Source organism: Amblyomma americanum, chromosome 4 (assembly GCF_052857255.1).
Source record: "Amblyomma americanum isolate KBUSLIRL-KWMA chromosome 4, ASM5285725v1, whole genome shotgun sequence".
NCBI lineage: Eukaryota > Metazoa > Arthropoda > Arachnida > Ixodida > Ixodidae > Amblyomma > Amblyomma americanum.
This window is the reverse complement of record NC_135500.1, coordinates 111,550,280-111,570,806: the sequence shown is the minus strand read 5'-3', so window position 1 is coordinate 111,570,806 and position 20,527 is coordinate 111,550,280.

Below are 20,527 nucleotides of genomic sequence, written 5' to 3'. Positions count from 1 at the left end.
GTTCCGATTCGTAGTCGGTTACCCATGCACGGGGCTCATCAGCTGGATGTCTCGAAGGAAGAGCAGGTCGACAAGCTACTGCAGCGCTCTCAGATTGGTGACATCAAAGTTAACGCGCGGTTGCCCCATTCCTACATGAAGGACACCTGTGCCTATTAAGGGTGTACCAAAGTGGTATTCAGAACGCGATATACTTGATTATCTAAAACCACAAGGTGTGCTGCACGAGAAACGACTTGTGCGTCGTGTGGAGTCTCCAGGGAAAGAATGGGCTGTGAAACCTACCAACTCTATCGTGTTGACATTCGCTCCTAACTCAGAACGCCCCGAGAAAATTTATCTGGGATTCACAAAACACGCAGTTGCCGATTTCGCTTAAGCTCCTCCACGGTGTTTTAGATGCCAACGGTTTGGGCACGTGGCCAAAGTTTGCACAAAGGATCGACGCTGTAAGTGGTGCGGATGCTACCACGACTTTAAAACCTTCAAGGCCGATTTTGCTTGCGCCAATTGCGGTGGTGATCATCCAGCGAGTTTCGGAGGCTGCCCGTTCCATGTGAGTGCTCTGCACCGTCGAATATCCTTTATTGCTGGTTCCAAAAACTAACCGAATGAGATGCCCGTCCCAGGATTAGACGAGTTCCCAGTGCTGCAGTCTGATGTTGATACGTTACCCAACAATGTTCCTAAAGACCTGAGCCCAGCAAGACGCCAAGGTCCATTGCGTGCGAGTCGGTTGTTCGACCTCCAGCAAGAAGTGTCCATGTTCCTGAGCGACCGGATCACAGCCAGACTCGACGGCAAGGGGGACACTCATATCCACAAGTGAAAAAAAACCAGCTATTGGGGCAAAGAGTGTATCCCCGTCGGCTTCTTTTGTCGATGTTGTGAGTGCGTTGCGCAAAATAAGGAGCTTAAAAATCAAGGTATGTCTGACCTTCTTCATATTTCGTTTGGAGACCTGCGTTCCCATGTTCCAGCGATGGCGCCTGGTAACCTGAAGAGCTACCTACAGCTGGTGCTTTCTTTTGAGTCCCTAATTACCACCTTCGTAGCGAACTTCCTTGCGGTCTATTATGAATGGATGGGCCTAAACCCCATGGATCTAATATTCACCAAAAAGTGCCGTTTATATTGCAATATAACTGCGCTGGGATTTTAAGTCGGTTATCTGAACTATACCTATTCTTGAAAGAGACTTGTGTTCCAGTATTGGCCCTGTCAGAAGCTGGCCTGCCAAGCGGGAGATGTTTGACTGCATATGTCGCCCGTAAAAACTGCCGCACGAAGTCATTTCCTGCAAGAAGTGCCGCGCTTTACATAAGAAGGGAAATTCCACATGTTTCTCTAAGCGTTGCTGATCTTTGCAGGGATAACTTTGAGGAAGCGGCTGTGAGAATACAGCTCGGCTTTCGAACCCTTTCTATTGCAGTCGTGTACGTGTCTCCGCGGAAGAAGGTAGCATTGTATTTGTTTTTACAGCAGCTCTGCGACCGCTGCCCAGCTCTTCGAATCCTCTGCGGTGATTTCAACGCCCATCATACCGTATGGGGTGACAGAAACACGGACTTGAGTGGACCCAAACTCGTAGACGTGATTGAAAGTTTGGACCTGTGTGTTGCCAATGACGGAAGCCCCAATTTCTTCCGGCCTCCAGCCTCAGCGACAGCTATAGACCTGACACTGCATTCACCTGACGTCCGCGTGAGATTGTCAACAGCGCCTGACCACATGGGAAGTGATCACTATCCAATTTTTGTGTTTGCTGCCGACTTTAGGACGGGTGGTCCTAAAATTTGCAATGCGGTCAACTGGGACAAGTATAGAGAGCACCCAGAACGTGTTTCTGGTAAGTTCTCAAAATGATTTCTAGTAAGCTGGCAGCGACTACGCTGGTCAAGTTACCTGATCATTTTCTGGCCCCGGATTTAAAACTCTGGAACCTTTGTGGCGGTGAGAAGAAGGGCGGAGCGCCAACTCATGCGGAAGAAGGACGACAGGGAACTGAAGACGACCTTCAATAGGCTCAATTCTGCCATTATACGGCATACGAACAAGCTCTACAGGTCGCAATGGCCCTCATTCTGCGCTAGGTTTACTGTGTTCTAACCGATGACGAGAATATTGCAAGTTAGTGGCAGCCTTGCTGGAGAATCTCGTCATTCGAAGCCTTTTGAAGCTCTTGCAATACGCAAGAAAAAACCTATTGCGTGCTCGGCAGAGGAATTTGCAGACGCACTCGTACGGGCTAATTCTGGAATGGATATATATATACCACCTGCTTCCTCCAAGTCTATCATGGACGTCCCGTTCACGCTTCGTGAGCTTCAGACTGCGTTCAGTGGCCTGCGGCGCCGGTGTGCACCAGGTCCCGACGGCATCACCAATCAAATGCTGAATAATCTGCCCTTAGAACTCTGGCAGGAGCTCCTCAACTTCATCAATCGAGTATGGGAGACTGGAGATGGTCGTCCGCCATGGAAGGTGGCACATGTAGTGCCAGTACTGAAGCCTGGCAAAGACATGACAGACCTTGCCTCGTATCGACCTGTGTCATTGACCTCCTGTGTAGCTAAGTTAATGAGAAGCTGGAAAATGAACGCTTATCGGGTGGCTTGAGGACAGCAAGGCACATTCAACATGTTTGACAGGATTCCGCCGAGGTCTTAGAGCCCAAGATAGCGTCTTAGACTTCGTGAGTCACATTGAACACCAGAGAGCTTTCGGCCTTTGCGAAAGCTTACGACAACGTGGTTCAGAGCTTAATTCTAAACAGTTTGCAAGGCATGGGCATTCAGGGCCATATGTTAAGATTCATTTGCAAGTTTATAAGGGATCATGCGGTTCGTGTACGGTTACGGAGTACCTTAAGCACCGAAAGGGTTCTATTTCGAGGTCTGCCTCAAGGAAGTGTTCTTTCCCCCACGCTCTTTACCGTCGTAATGGCTGGCCTTCCCGATTCGTTGCAAAAAAATTGCAGGCAGGTGCGTATGTCAATATATGCTGACGACATCTGTATTTGGTTTACTGGCTACCAACACAAGTGATTAGCCGTGATAGCTCTATAGGCTCTACTTTCGGTACAAACTTACCTTCAAGGTGTGGGATTGTCTCTATCAGAAGAAAAATCCGGCTTCGTTTTGTTTCCAGGTGTAGGAAGACGTCAAGCGCGGTTGAATATAGACCTGGGTCACTCTTTCAATCGTCAATTCAACCACACGCGTTTCTTGAGCGTCATTATTGACTCCCGTCTACAGTGGCGAAAAGCTGTCGACGCGATTGTTTCTTCTATATCTTCGCGTCTCAATGTGCCCCGTAAGATTGCACGTGAGCAATGGGGAAACCATTCTTCTTCTATGGTCAAACTTCATGAAGCGCTGGTGGTCAGTCGCATGATGTATCAATTACCTTTCATTTTCCCCTCGGCATCACACCTTGAACGTCTCGAAGTTGTCCACAGAAAGGACCTAATAAGAACCATTGGAGTTCCTCAGGCGGCTGCAAATAAGGCAGTACTTTATGAGTCTCTATCGAAACCTCTTAGCCTTGTCGCTTCTCAGAGACTACTAATACATCTTAGTCGCCTAGGAGAGACGGTAGCTGGGCGATCCCTTCTCAAGCGGCTCTGCAAGAGCCTACTTGACACTTAATACTCTTAGTTCTTTAGGCCTTAATGTCCCAAGGCAAAGGAAACGGTTCAAACCCCCTGGTCTTTTCCGACCCTCGACTGTAAGGTCACAATTCCCCATGTGAGCGCAAAGTGCCGCTCTCTTTTGGCAGCAACGCGTTCGCTCGTACTAGAACATATGGAAACAGAGTATGCCCGCCATCTCCAAATTTTCACGGATGGTTCTGTGGTCAAGGTCAAACAAGCTAGCGCAGCGGCTTTTTACATTCCTTTTTTGGACTGTAAGTGGTCTGTACGCTTTACTGCTGTCGTATCCTCCACAACGGCCGAAAGTGTTGCTATTGAGGCGGCTTTACGGAAGTTAGGGTCTTGTCCGGGTAAACCTGTGGTCATCCTAACTGATTCCAAATCTGCCCTTCAGAGGTTAGAGCGCGGATTCCCAACTGACGCCTTGTCTATAAGCTCTCTGCGCTTGGTGCAGAATCTGCACAGCAGAGGGTTTCTTTATATTTCTAATGGGTGCCCTCTTATATAGGAATCAACGGGAATGAGGTGGCAGACAATCTCGCCCATAAAGTTCTGTCAAAATGCAGGCAGCGCCGATAAACAACACACCTACACCGGAGCAGTGGGAGGCTGCGCTGTCCAGCTCGAAGCCTGAAGAGCAGCTCAAGCTGATCGACAGGGCTCGCAAGACTGCAAAGGCCGCTGGGGCCCTGGACTGAGGGCTCCACCTACGCTGCGAGAAATAACCCTTATACAATAAAGTTTTTCATTCATTCATTTCATTCTGTCAAGGAATCCATGAAAAGTACCTCAAGATGGAAAAAATCTTTACAGGAAAACGGTGCTCGATCATTTCAATACCCTGTGGAGTGCGTCCCGCTAGCCATGTGTGACCAAGGTACTGAGAAAATGAGAAGATACCAGGCGACTCTACTACATCGAATTCGCACGGCCTCTGCTCGCACTCCTGCCTGGACGCATAAGACGGGCATAGTATCGTCTCCGCTATGTACTTTACGCGGTGTGAGCGGGTATATCGAACATATCATGTACTGCCCAGAGTACAACGCGGATAGGTATGTGATGTCCGCTTCCTTCAAGAAGGCTGGAACCCTTCACAGTACAGTTGAGGACATTGTCTACCCGAGTGAAAACGAGACATGCAGAAGGGAGGCTGCACGCCTTCTTTTACCATTTATGCAGGACACGGATCTTGTTTTTAAATGGTGACAGCAGGAACGGACTATGGCCTACTGTGATTGAATTTGTGCGTAGATGGTTTCTTCTGGAGTGGACTACGTTAAATTGTGAGTGAATGTGTGTATAGATTGTAGATTGTGGCACTATGTTCTAATGTTACTGAATATGTGCATAGATGATGACTTCTCGAGCGGACTGTGATGTGGACTGAGTGGAGTGATTGTGCACATAGATGGTGACTGCAGGAGAGGAATGCGTGCTATTATAAGAGATTGTGCGTATAGCGGGGCAGATGAGACAGGTTTTATGACATTATTAACATAGAAGGGATGCTACGGTGGAGCACTTGTCGACAGAGTAAGCAAGGCTAACCCCACCTGCAGCCTTCAACACCTCAACTCAGCTACATCACTGGAAGAAACTGTTTTTGCTGCCGGCCTCCGGATGAGTGGCACAATCCCACAGTGTGAAAAGAATATCGTGCCGCCGGTTTTGGAGATGTAACAAGTTTTAAAGCGAAGACAATAGTACTGCTATTAGGGGAAAAGCCGCCGGCGTGTGCGTATCTGTCCGTGAACTGACAGATAGCCCAGAATTGCAGCGATTCCAAGAAAAATATGAAGACGTCATCAAGCAGACATATGACGCACTCAGCAAGCTGGGCACCGGCTCTTCACACATTTTTCATTACCCGTTCGTTTATATATACCCGCCATTGGCTGATCTCTACGTTGAGCAAGTGTTCCTGATATTTGTACCAAAATTGTGACTCAACCGTTTGTCGCACTGCGTTCCTAGTGGTGGCACGCCGTTTATCGTCGAATTCCTTACATGTCCTAGTGAAAGTTGCGGCTTGTTTGCGACAGGTATTCGAGCTGATCACATATGCATCTTCAACTATTTACCTTCCTAGACTTTGGTATGAAAAGTTTGATGCAACCGTTCATCGTACAGCATCACAGGTGGTTTCATGCACGCGTGTGTTTGTGTGTGTGTGGGGGGGGGGGGGGGGGTTGTGAGAGTATGTATGAGTCTCTCTGGTGAATTTAGTCTCTCGTATTACGTCTCACTGGCGAATTTAGTAGTGCGAAAGCGCTACTTCAACCGGCCAACTGAATCTGTATGAAGCTTGACTTTGACGATGCCTTTGGCCAAACCATAAATAGATAAATATTGCCGTGACTGGTATTCGAACGCCCCGTGCCGCGACCAGACCAGCTTCGTACTAGAGCCCTATGGTTTTTCCGCAGTCGATTACACCTTGTGTCAAACTGTAACACGCCCTCGCGCTGTAAAACGTTCATCATGGTTTTCTTCAACTAATACTACTAATACACACACTCTCGCACTGTGCATTGAACATCGTTCTCTTCATCAACTAATACTACTATCGAACTAATATCGTCGCCCGACGTGCCGGGTATCCGGCAAAGCAAACTCATGAGCCAACAGGCTACACACATGCTTCCACTCGTCTACTCGGTTTATGTACTTTCATAACCTACCGCTCTTTTCCAGCTTCCTTCATATTTCCTGGCTTTGCGGCCGCACTCGGCGCTGGTGATAAATCACATTTGGGAGAGAGAGGAGGTGGAAGAACACGGTTTCTGCCCAGAGCTCTTTATTATACCAGCTGTGAAATTCCGCTTCGAAAAGTTACTAGTCTCGGTAGCCACTTTGCGAGTGTTTACGGATGGTGGCGCCATCTGGAAGTGGAACCTTTTTCATGCGGGCAATATGGATGATTTTTTGTTAATGCATCTATTTTCATGATTTTGTTTCCAAGTGGTTCCTTATATATCAACAGTCTCACAGTTTGCAACATAAGCGCAGATTACGCTACTGACCGCGTTTGTTGCAGCAGCGCACATCCACCCAAAAGCTGACTATCTCCGACAGTCGTACTTTAACATCTCCGACAGTCGTACTTTAACATATGAACCTTAAGTTTCGAAAGTGGTAATACCGAAGAGCTCTGATGGCCACGCCACACCGCTTGTCACGGCTCGAGCTGGAGAAAAAGTGCAAGATGCATGTGACGGGTTCACTTCCAGAGCGACGTCAGCCCATAGGGGTGGTTGTGCGGCCAACAGGCGCCCGGTGTGCACCTATGGAAAGCCGAAATTTTCAGCAGCGTATTGCCCCCAGGAATTACGTTCTCGTTCTAGTTTCGTTTGTGAGGGTTTGACGTCCCGAAGAGACTCAGGCTATGAATGGCGCCTAGTGAAGGGCTCCAAAAATTTTGACCACCCTGGTTCCTTTAACGAGCACTGACATCACACAGTATCCGGGCCTCTAGAATTTTGCCTCTATCTAGATTCGACTGCCGCGGACGGGATTGAACCCGCGTCTTTCTTGTCAGCAGCAGAGCGCCGTAACCTCTGAGCCACCACGGCGACATTTTTATGGATCTAAAAGGTTATATCAGATGATCATCTACGATTTCAGTGCTACAACCAAAAACGTACAAGCGGTATTTAAAATTTTATTTACTGATTGATTAGCCTGCCCGCGGTAATTCGGAAACTGTTTCATAACGTCCGGAGCGGCTACGCTGAGGATCGCGCGAATTCCGTTAACCGGCCGCGGTGGATCAGTGGTTAAGGCGGTCGTCCACTGCTTAAGTACTAGGGTTCGAATCCGACCGCGATGGCCGCGTTTCAGTTGAGGTGAAATGCAAAAGGCGCCCCTGTGCTGTGCAATGTCAGTGCGCGTTAAAGATCCCCAGGAGGTCGAAATTATTCGGAGACCTCCACTACGCCACCCCTTTCTTCCATTCTTCCTCCACTCGTAACCTCATTCATTTCATTACGGCGCGGTTCGGGTGTTTACCTAGACATGTGAGACACTTACTGTGTCATTTCCCTTCCTGAAAACGAATTTTCATTTTTTTCATTCCGTATATTTGTAAGGAGCCAGAGCAGACTCACCAGGTCACGCACGAAGAAGACGAGAAGCGAAAGTGGAATGTGGAGCATGGAGAGCCTGCCGTGGAGAACAAGAAGAACGCGGAGGGCGACCGATGTCTAAAATATGTGCTGGCCTCTCGGGTTCCCAGGCCTGGGCGTTAGCCGCATATGTCCGGGCTACCAGACCTGAACGGCCCGCCGTCTACAGCCTGAGCCACCAGGTCTATGCGCTGCTCTTCCCTTCCTGCCTTTCCTGTGGCCGGCAAGCTCTGACGACGACCCGTCTCCATCTCCACCGCCGCTTTCCCAGGCTACCTGACCTGGCGGCCACGCACGTGTCCCTCATACGTGACGGGTCCAAGCGGCAGCGTTGATGCCTGCTGTGGGCATTGCCGTCCACATTACGCCAACGTTACACCAACACGTTACGCCAACCATAGTTGTCCCTACGTCTCTGTCAGAGTACCAACAATATCCCTCAGACTGCACTGACGCCCCGCCACACCTCCTCGCCAGACGCACCACATTGTGAGGCTCAGCATTGGGACACTAAAACTTGAGTGGACCTTTCTTTCCCCTTTATACGGTCTCTCCTTTGCCTATAGCGAGTGTTTTTCTGTTCTTGTATGTTCTTAGATCGTTTTTCCTGAGGACTTAGATTATTTTTTTTACATGCCACCTCATTTGTTTCCTCTAGCGTCCAACATCGAATAAAAATTTTGGGGGCGTTCAATTGGGTATGTTCTTGCAATTTTTTTTACACCAAAACACCTATTGGAACCAGTTCCGTTGCCTTTATATAGCACACGTGAGTCATCACCTTCTAAAATTATCCAGTACTTTCATTTCGATTATCACGTGGGGTTATACTTATGGTGCCAATTATTCATCCTAATCCGCCCACTCCATGATCTTAATCCGTTTTCTGGGGAGGATCAGTTTCTATAATTGCGAATTATGGAAATAGAATATATGAGGACGGGCCAAAGTGCAATTTTTTTCTGGGGGGGAGGGGCGGCACTGATTTTAAAATTTCCTGGTGAGAGAGAGAGAGAGAGAGACTCTTTAATGAAGAAACAGAGAATTTAGCCGGCGTTTCAATATCGCTGGCATGCTACTCTGCGTAGGGAGGGGAATTTGGGAGATAAAGACTGAAGGAGAGCAGTGTGGAAGAGGTGAAAAAAAAACGAAGATAAAATGCAGCCATGAAATGGGTACAAAGAATGCAGTGGCGAGTATTGATGTAACCTATAGAATGATGGAGTGCATAGTCCGACGAATGGGTTGACGAAGTTCACTGCAAGAAGAATGCATGAAGGTAACCTGCAAGTGAATTTAGAGCTTATCGAGATGTCCAATGTCTTTTAAATATGTAAAAAGAAAGTTCATTGCAAGTCTCTGTTGCCTCAAGCAGGCTAAGGGGCCTAAAACTTTGTCCATTGTTAGGGGCACTGGGCAGAGCTTGTTCATAGTACGCACGCTCGTTAGCATACGCAGGGCACTCAAGCAGGATATGTTCCACAGTTTCTATCGAAGCACAGTTGTCACAATGCGGACTGTTCATTTGTCCAAAACGGTATCGCAGGCCATTTGTATATGCAGCATTCAGACGAAGTCGGTGATAAAGTGTTTCGAGTTGTCGAGGAATTCTGGGTGAGAGTCTTGATCTAAGATGTGAGTCGATTGAGTGAAGAAATTGGTACTGATGTGTCGGCAAACTCCAAAGCCGATACGTTTCTTCGTACGCAAAACTTTTAGCCATTTGGGACGCATCAGATTTCGTGAGAAAACTTCGAATGTATCTCTGATGTTGATGGCCCTTACGGGCCGCTTCATCGGCTTTTTCATTAGCCATAATGCCACAGTGAGCAGGTACCCACTGAAATGTTATGCAGTGGCCTGCGGCAATAGCTAAATGATAGATATACCCAATGTCCAGGGAAACTGGCTGGTGATTCGTTTTCTTCAGCAGGTTGGCCAGGATCTGCAGAGATGCTTTTGAATCGGTGAAGATAACCCAACGGCCGGCGGTTCGGCGCAGGATGTAAGAAACAGCTTCCTTAATGCCGTGAAGCTCAGCTGTTGTAGAGGAGGTCCTCCGCTGCAGCCGGTAAGAAAGGGCATGGCCTGTTGAGGGCACATAATGGCCACAAGAAGTTTCTTTAGTAGTTGAACCATCGGTGAAGATATGGGTGTGCTGCGTATATTCTTTGACTAAGTAGGCGAGAGTAGCTTGCAGAAGTGCTGCCTGTGGCATGCGGATCTTTGCATTCACACCTGGAACAGACTTCTTCACCTTTAGAGGAGAGAGTGTCCATGGAGGAAAGGCCAGAGGTAGTAGTTTCTGAGGCTGATTAATAGTAGGAAGGGGCAGGAGCTGCACTGCCTGGCCAAAGCTAGAGTTGCTGTGAGTTAGGTGGACACGGTGTAGGAAGTGCTTCTTCCCTTGCAGGACATGGCGGAGATGGGTACGCATAGTTTTCTGGGCGGCAATTACCTCTAGTGGGAGACATCCTGCCTCCGCTACTAATCCTGATGCAGAGGAACCCTTTGGGAGGCCAAGACATATTCGCAGGCAGTTTTCCGTGCGGCATTGAGAGTCTTATTGCTTGATGTAGATAATCTTTGAAGCACTGGTAGACAGTAGCGCAAGGTTCCTTCAATGTAGGCTTTTTCAAGCAGAAGCATTGATCGGCAGTTGCTACCCCACCTTGTTCCCGCCATGAACCTGAACACTTGCGATGCTGCAGTAATCCTCGCACGGAGTTTTTTGATCTGAGGTGACCATGACAGATTATAGTCGATTACAACACCCAGGAATCGCTGAGATCGTACATATGGCAGCGATCGTCCGCCTAGGAGCAGCGGATATCGGGTCATCGTTTTTCTTGTAAACGCCATTGCAACACTCTTTTCTGGCGAGAGATGAAGACCTCTGGAAGCCAGGTACATCGAAATGTGCAGTAGTGCTCTCTGAAGACGTTGCTGGGTAATATAGCGCGAGCGTGACGCGGTCCAGATGCAGATATCATCAGCATAAATTGTTATGCGGACCCCTCGCGGAAGGTGTCTTCTTATGTGAATAAGGACAATATTGAACAGGAGAGGGCTGAGCACCGCTCCCTGTGGTACGCCCCCCTCCACTGCGTGAAAGCGTGTTGGACCGTTTGGAGTGGTAATAAAAATTTGTCGTTCTTTTAAATATTGCCCAATCCACTTGTATAGCCTTCCTCCAAGGCCAAGACTGCCAAAGGCTACGAGAATTGCATTGTGAATGACGGAGTCAAAAGCGGCCTTGATGTCTAGGAAAACGGCTGTTGGGATGTACCCAGCATGAAGGTACTCCTCAATTGATGAGACGAGGGCGATGATATTGTCAGTCGCAGACCTGTTTTGACGGAACCCGTTCATTTCTTGGGGGAACTCATTTCGTCTTTCTAGGAACCAAGTTATGCGCTTGCAGATCATGCGCTCCATGAGCTTACCTACGCAGCTCAGTAGGGCAATGGGCCGGAATGATGCGTAGCTTGTTGGCTGCTTACAGGGTTTCAAAACGGGCACGATTTTCGCCAGCTTCCATTCCGTGGGGACCTCACCAGCCATCCAGGAAGAATTGTAATACTCCAGGAGTCGAAGACGGGAGGTGTGGGGTAGCTTTGCAATGGCGTCATAGGTCACCTCATCATGACCCGGAGACGTGGGCCTGTTTGTCTCCGCGATAGCTGTGGATAGTTCTTCCATTGTGAAAGGCAGGTCTAACGCTGGCACTGCCGCCTTTGGGATGCCTGTTTGACCATCTGCGGAGAGTGTCGAATGCCCTGACCCTGCCGACAGCAGCTTGCAGTATTCTTCTGAGACTTCTTTTATAGATTTTTGTTCGTGAAGGGAGAGTGCAGCGAAGGGGTGGAGTTGTTGAAGTGGCGTGCGCATACCTCTAACTATCCGCCAAATATTGGTTACTGGTTTGCGCACATCCAGCGTAGAACAAAAGTCACGCCACTTTTGCCGACTGAGTTTATCCATGTAGCGTCGAATGTGACGTTGTGCCCGTCGGCATGCACGTAGGTCATCGAGGCTTTTTGTGCGCAGAGCTTTCCTTTCAGCTCGCCTGCGTATAGCGCAAAGCCTTTGGAATGTGTCATCATTTGAAGGTAGGTTATCATTTTTAGCTGTAAGTTGTGTACTCGCCCTCAGGCAATACGCAATTGTCGATGCTAATTCCTCATTGCGAGTTGCCGCAGTGACTCCTATGCTTACAGCGTCCTTGTATGCGTCCCAGTCTTTAGATTTTATAAGGAATTTCTTTGGGTTCCTCTGCGCATGGAAAGCCGATATGAGGATTGGGTAATGGTCGCTTCCACGTGTCTCCAAATCAGTGCACCAGCCAAAGTTGTGGGCGAATGAACTTGTGACAAATGTCACGTCGATGCTGCTGGTAGTCGTCGGGCCTCGGAGGTAGGTGATGCTGCCGTCATTTAATGGCTGAACTGAATGCTTGGAGAGAAGTTTTGCAAGCTTGGCACCTCGGGCACATGTATGTGAGCTGCCCCAAATTTCATTATGAGCATTGAAGTCTCCGCAAATAATATGCGGAGAGGGCGTCCTTGCTATCAAGTCTTCAAGTCTCAAAGCATCAAATGACGTGCCTGCCTCAAGATATACTCCAATCAGAGTGTACTGTTGTCCGGCAATAACTGTGACAGCGCATACGTATTCATTGTCGCTGTGAGGCGGGACATCAACCGGTGAGGCCGGGATATCCTTGCGAAAGCCTATCAGCAATCTGCTGACGTTATCTGGTCGTTGTGAATGATGGAAATAGTATCCATTGAGTCGGAAAGTTTCCTCGACGTGTGATTCACAGATGACTATGAAGGGGAAGCGGTACGCTCGCACGAGCTGTCGGAAATCTGAGAGTTTAGAGCGTAGCCCGCGAGCATTCCACTGTAAAATGGTGCATGTACGAAAGATGTTGTGGATTGTCAGCTGCGGTGAAGTTCTCGCTGTGGAAGCCATGATTACTGAAGTGTGGTATTACGCCCCTGCGGAGCGTAGGAGACCAACACCAACGGCTCCATTGCAAGGACAGCTTCTACTTCTGGGAGTCTTCCTGACGAGGGGTTTGCACGGATAAGAGCCTTGATGGCTGCAAACAGCATCGGAATCAGTAGGCATCTGACATCTTGTTCAGAGCTTCCGGTTTGCTGCCTGCCGCTGATCTTCTTGTCATGTTGTGGTCAGAGCAAGCGACGCTGTTTGTCGGGTCTTGCGTAGTGCGTTGCAGTAGCTTTGATGAAGGAGAAGAACCAACGGACTTCCAACGCTTCTTTTTTACCGCATCTGCGTAGGTCTTGTCAGCTGCTCTGCCACGCTGTGTTGACTGATTCTCGGAAAGAGCTGCCGTAGTCGTGAAAACCACGTCGGGGTTAGGTGGTGCTTAATGGCGCTTAGGGGGTTTCCCTTGTGTTTGCTCTGCCGTGTGAGCAACTGTGGCTGCTTTCTTTTTATAACACCCTCCATAGGAAGCAGGGTGTGGGCCACCGCAGTTAGCGCATTTAGGGTGCGCTCTCGAAGTGCATTCTTTGTGCGAGTGGGGGCCAGCACACACTTTGCAGCGCACGGGGCCGTTACAGTGTCTTGATATGTGGCCATGCCTCTGACATTTATAGCACTGAGTTGCTGCTGCGACGTATTCAGTTACAGGGTAACTACAGAACCCCAGCGTTACTCGTTTTGGTAGCGGCGCATCTTTTGCGAATTCCAATATAACTGCGTGACGACGTACCGCTTTTATCTTTCCACCACCCTCAGGAGTGTAGGCGATTAGCCTCCTTGCTGAGAGGACACCTTGGTCGCGTAGATATTCCTGCAGATCTTCGTCTGTGTAGGTGACAGGTACATCTTGTATTTTGCCATAGCTTGCCATGTAAGAGTATGGGACTCTGGCCTCTACAGCCACTCCAGCCAGCTTAGTTACCGTGAGCAGACGGTTGGCGGCGGGCAGCGTCAATACTGTAACCATCAGTCTCCCATCCTTGTGAATGCGATGGCTGAGGACTTTTTCTTGAGCCGATGCTACAACCGCCGAAGCCACAATGTTGGGTTTGGCTTTCCATAGGCTTCCTCCTTCCTCAGTGGGCCTGAAAACTACAGGAACACCGGTAGCTCTCTTTTACTTGTACGATACAGCTGTAAATGATGCTTGGTCCATGTCCTCTGGATGGTCGGTCAGAGGCTCGTTGCTGGCTTGGTCATCGCGCAGTCTCTTGTTTAGCGGGGCCTGGTCTGTAGCCGCAACTACAGGGGCCGCTGGACCCGCCGCTGGCGCTGCTGCCATCAGTGCAGCATGGAGTTCAGCTGGCGGTGATGTTCCGTGTCGGCGTTGATACGGCGCACAGCGCCGAGGAGGTCGTTTGACGTGCTTTTGCCGGCGGCCAGGGACCCCCAGGTCGTCGCACGTCGAGGACACACGCCAAAAAGACTGGAAAACCTCTGAAGTGAGAAAATAAAGCCGAAAATTACGGACCGGTGTCAGACAGCCGGCCCACTAATCGCCGTCTTCTTCTTCCTCCAAGGTACCGAATATCTCCTGGTGCCTTTTGATTGGTCTACTGGTAGTCAAGTGGTGTTTATGACACCACGACCCTTCATAGATTGCGGAAAGTCCTCAAGTGGTTAAACGACGCGCTATTATGCAGGCAGGTCGCTGTTTCAAATACAGCCATTGTAGAGCTTCTCGGATCCAGGTTACTCGTCCCGAGCCCCCGTTGTCTTATGCACAGCGCCACGGTGTCCATTGCCTCGACAGGGGTCAAATGGCTGGTGACAACTTGGCAGGTGACACCAGAGAACTTGGAAGCGGTGCGGAGGTTGTAATGATGTCACTAGATCACCTGGCCTCTCTCGACGAATCAGAGAATTCGATACAACTAGGAAAGCCAAAGTTTTTTTGCAAGACAACAACCTAATACCCAACGCATTTAAGCGCAGGCAGCTGTGGAGTGCTAGGGTGTAGGGTAAGATCTGAAGACATAGAAAGGGCACGGTGGGTTAAGGGAGCAAAGTCAACAGCTAATGACGTCGACGGCTGACTCCCCAGTTCACGGTCTACGCACGCCACCTAACGACTATCGACATAATGCCGTGTTCGGTCTTTGAGCACCTGCGCTGATTTTAGTTTTGATTGGTGTCTACTATATTCTGCAGTTTGGAGATGAACAACTGAAAACTAAAGCATCAAGCAGGTCAAAAAAGCTACCCAGGTACAAAGTGCGACTTTCCGACGGGCCTTACAGGGAATAACCTACACCTAAACAACTTTGACAATGCATTACGGATGAATGTCGAACCCGGGTGGATAAACTGGACATGGACCTAGTCCTGGCCCAAACGCAGGGCTATTATTAATAGCATGGCTGAGTGTAGGCATAGTCTTGGCGCGAATATCGGGTCATTCTTCTTAGATTGGCTGCATATGGGCATAGTCTTGGCGCGAACACAGGTCCATTGCTAACAGACTGGCTGAACAAAGGCGCTGCCCCGCCTTGGACGATGAGCCACTGCCGATAGCTAGACTGGTTGATTATAGGCCCTATGAGACATTGTTGGAAAAAGTCTCGGATTCCCGAAAAGCCGATGTAGGACCGATATTCACGTCAATTTTCGCCACCATTAGGTCACTGTCGGGTCATTCTTTTTGTGCTGCTTGGGTACGCAGGAGATTATGAGATTGCGCATTCCAAGTCAACACAAAATAACCACTTACCACCCTCAAATGAGCGGACTCACCGAACGGCTGAAGAGGGCGGCCGCACACATAATTAGAATGATTGTCGATGCGGGCCACACAATTCGGACGCAAAGCTCACGTCACATTCCCATACGCACTAAGATGGAAGAAACGACGCGCTTCTCTCCGTTTTTATTAGTGCACGGTCGAGAACCCCATACCCAATTATTCTAGACAAAACATTTTTTAGCGGGAAATCACTTATGAACGCAATTTTTTCACAAAATTTAAGAATTCACTACAACTGTCAATACATCAGCAGATCAACCAACGGCAGTTTTTTACATTTTTTTCTTAACGTTTTTGCTATCGTCAAAAGCGTTGTTCATTGCCTTTATATGGCAGCCTTAACTGTTCGACCAGATCACTGTAAAGATTTTAAAAGAGGTATATTGCTGCAGATCATAGGAAAGAATCATTAACTTGAGCATTTCCATTACAGCGTCTTACAAGTTTTTCATTTTCAAAACTTAGTTAATCCGAGAAGACGTGCGAAAGCAGGGGCTCATTATTCAATTCCAGGAGGCACGTAAGCTCCGCCTGAAGGGCATACGTGATGTATATATTGGTTTAATATCCGGAAATGCCAAATTGCGCGTTCTCTACTTAACATTCATTAATGGCGGCGAGTCCTCATACCACTACCAGCGCAGTGGAACAGCGGTTAAAGGATTCGTCACTGCACTGGTAAGTGGCTGCTCCTATCACAGCTATCTGTTGGGATTGTGCGATCAAAGTTGTTCAGGGGGCACACTGACGCTACGCTTTAGAAACCTGGCGTTGTGAAGTTTTCGCTTCAAAACTTTTCTCCGAGAATGTTGGACATGACCATCCTGAACGCAGTGCTGCTTCCAGATCGTGCTAATTGTTTTATAGCGGTTGCCGACAATTTTTTAGTCAGGCTGAGGTCGTCTGCCAACTTGTGCGACAGCGAATACGGCGCCAGCAAGCACAGGACGGTCGCCGCTATAACCTCAGCCACAGAGATGTGAGTTACCGAGTTGGCGAACTAGTCTCGGTGTAATGCTCAATGCGTATACAGGGGCGCTCTGAAAAGCTTCTTCACTGATACTTTGGCCAATTAAATGTGCTAATCCAGCGAAGCCAATAACGAAATTCCACCATAAGGCACAGTTTACCCCTCTAGACTACCTACCTCCGAAGTTGTTCATGTCAGGATGAAGCCATACCACGAGAGCTAGACCTTCACGCGTGTGCACAGCACACGCAACACACTTTATTCATCCCCTCTCGTTCTGCTTCTCATTGCTCGGACTCCAACACTGCCACACTGAGTCGGTGCCCTTCATTTAGAAGGCAGGGGGGGGGGGAGGGGATGACATTACCACATTACTAACACCATGTAGCGGCGACGTCCTTCGGCCAAAATGTATTATCTGTCTCTTTTCAAGCCTTGGGCATGCTAGGGACTAGAGGTTCTGTCTCTGTAAGAGAATACGGCAGGGAAATGGTTTGTACACCACCGAATGCTACCTCCGGTGGGCGGTATGTGAAAACGAGGCAACATAAAACAAAACAAAAGAAAAGCCTGTTTCAAAGAGGGGTAAAATACAGGGCCCACGCGGAGAGCGCAGGAAAAAATTTATGAGGTGAAAAAGAAACGTGTACACACAATTATTTTGTCCTTCGGCCTTGGTGTAACGGCTGAAGTTGAAGGGCGAGGGCGCGGTGAGGTCCGAGATCACACGAAGGCTCTTTGAGCAGAGGGCAGACGGCGTCCAGGGCGTGTGTCACCGACGTCGTCAGGCCAAGCCCCCGTGTCCGGGTGAGGAAGAACGCAGAACCGAGGTCGACCCGAAGCTGGTCGCCTGCAATCCAAGCCGGAAGCAGCGTAGGCCAGGAAAGCTTGGAAACTGCTTGCACGGTGGGACCGGCTGGTTGCGTCAGGGAGAAGATGGCCGTCCAGATCCGGTAACCCAGCTACGACGGATGATTCATCGGGACCAGTGGAAGCAGGCGCTGAAAACGGGACGGCAAGCATGAAGCGCCTGCAGCGCCTACAGTATTTCTGAAAGGGAAGCAGTTGGCAGTACCCAGGTCGCCGCTCATCGTGCATGGCAGTGGGAGGCAGGACGGCGAAGGCAGCCCCTGGTTCCACTAAACATAATGGAGACAGCTTCCTCAATCTCGCCACCGAAGTCCACAGCAGCAGGTGGTCTTCGACCTTGTCCGTTCTCTTGTGCTTTGTTCGTCGCGGTGTTCGAGCCAAGTTATTTCCGTGCTGTCGCCCTATTTAACGCTACAGCCTTATGGGCCTTTACCCAGAAAATTCGGCGTCGGCGCTGTCGGCATTGTGAGCGAAAATTCTCTAGCATGACATTGGCCGGAGTTGCCGAGAGAGCAACCTAGGAGGCAGGTGAGCTACCGAGGTCATATGATCATGCGGCGTCATCTTAACGTGCCCACTGTAGAGTTAGCAAATTGCACACAGAGGCAGGTGGCAAATATTGGTTGGTCATATTGATTGGTCACTTGGGAAGAGAAACCTGGGTGCCCGAGACCCACCGCTGGAAGCACCTGCAACCACAGCGCAGTGGCGCATCGCTTAACCACTGCACTATTGCGCCAGGAAGAATATGATAGCGCCGAGGGATCTGTGAACGTAAAGTAGAGAATAACCTCCAGCATATATGAGAATTTACCCTTACGCTATCAAGTCATAACCTTAATGCGTAGCATAGGTGTCACCTCTAATGTTTCTTCGTTGTGCTCCCGGTCGTACCGCCAAGACAGCTCGCTGTATGGCACCGGTACCTTCCGAAGCCCCTTATGAAAATTTTTTTAGATGGGAAAAATCTTCAGTAAGACAGCGGCGCACTGTTAACGTGACAAGGCATGAAGAGCGGACGACGAGTCGCAGGACATCGATGTTCTCATGCCACCTCCCCACACATCCCGCACCACACCATCAGACATGTACCGCACGCACCAGGCCGCTGCTACACACAGGGCCATGATTCGCACCACATACGCAGAGGAGACACAGTAGACGAAAGAAAGCGCAGGACATGTCAATTAACATAAATATCCACGTTGCACAGTACAATATTTAAACGTTGTTGTTCCTCAAAAGTACACACCCGGCCAAGAAAATTGGTGGATCTTTGTTAACGAGGACCGCAACATGTTTGACGGGGAATGCGAGAGTTGAATGGCTCCTAGCACCAACATGTCTCTGACTTCCTTTCCGTTTTTCTTCCAATCCTTTTTTTAATCGCAAACAGAAATGGGTCTTGCGGAATAATGATCAGATCCTTGCTGGTCATTTCGAGGTGGCATTCAGGAAGGATTATTCAATCAGGTACTTTCTTCCCTTCGTTACATTTGGTAAATATCGCTGGCACTAATCGCAAAACTTCATGATTAGCTTGATGCCGGCCCGCACTCCTGGCCAATGGAAATTGCCGACAACTCTCTCAGTGGTCTTGAGCTTGCGATGAGGGCCGGAGAGTTTCTTGTCATGCGCAATCTTGAGAACTTGGCCGCGCAGGCTCTTCAGTACCTCTGCCTGTAGTAGTTTTTTTACCAGTACATAACTGAAACGTTCGGAACCGAACACCTTCTTCAAAGTGAAAGTTATAGGCGCTCTTCCCCTTGCTCGGATATGTCTTGCAAACTTTTCTCCCACACAAAATCAGCGCTGTACGTGTCCTCCTCTTTGCTTTGAATGCCTTTTTCTGCTTTGCTCCAATGTCTCCTCAGAGGTGCCCCCTGCTTCGTCGAATCGTTTGACGTGACCAACATGGATGGGCTATCGGTCACTCGTCCCTGTATGGTGAGCCAGATGCCTCGAGCGCACCAGCCAGTCGGCGGCGGAATAGGTCTTGGGCATCTGGTACACTGCCACTATGACGTCCTATAGTAGAGCCGTCAGGCCTCGAGCGATGATATTGCCCGAGAAATAAGGCGATGAATCACCACCTCCGCTTCTGGGACCTCAGTGCGGTCGAAATCGGCGAGAAGAAGACTATCCCTATTCTGATTAAGGGTGGCGTAGGGTAATAAGTCGCGGCAAGCAACGATCCCGCCGGTATCGGTGTCTCGAAACAGTGTTGCGGATGTCCAAAAGAGGTCTCTTTGCTGTACGTGCATGCCAGCTCTTACGATGGTCGGTCGATCCCCTGTATGCTTCATAGCAGGTTCTTGGCGTGCTACATCTTAAAAACACCAAAGATGCACGCAGCAAGCTGACATCTTGCGGTCGCCGGAGCACTTGAGCTGACAAAACTACGTCGTGCCCTGTCTTCCTGCAGAACGTGTAATACAGCTCTTTTGGCCGTGTGCGGCAGTCCGCTGCTTTGTGTCCAACTTTATCGCAGAGAAATCGTTGAACCTTAAGCTTGGAGTAAGAGCTGCTCTCCTTTGCTTTCGGGACATTCAGACCCGCATAATAATTAAAGCTTAATCAGTTTCTTTGACTCTGGGCCTCTAGAAAATGATCCGAATTCATCACGATCTCGTCGATAATTGTGCAATCGCGCTCGCAAATGACGGGCGGTTAACCGTCTGTGGCAACTGCTCAAAAACTCTTCACAAGTTACCATCTCGCGCATCACCTTGAACGTTTTGCCTTGACCACTCATTGCAACTGATAGGTCATCAACTGAAGGTTCGGGTAGCGTACAGCCTACTGGTCTGTCTATCGTGGGTCTTACTGGGCGAAATTTCTTTCGGCATCCACTTGTTATGAAGGGTAACCGTTGCAGAAGCGCCACTCTGGCCTTCTCCCAATCATTCGAGTGCTCGGGCGATATTATTCTGGAAACCCGAAAACCCTCCCCTGGCGGGCACAGTCTTGGTGTCGTGGCCTCTTCTATTTTGGCCATCCCTGACCAGTGGGCACATGTTCAAATTTCATCAGGCAACCGTCCAAGTCACCGTTCAAAATGAGATTTATACGAAGCGGACTGTTAGAAAACGTGGGTTTGGCCCTGGGGACACGAGGCAGCGCATCTGCACGAACCTCACCAACTT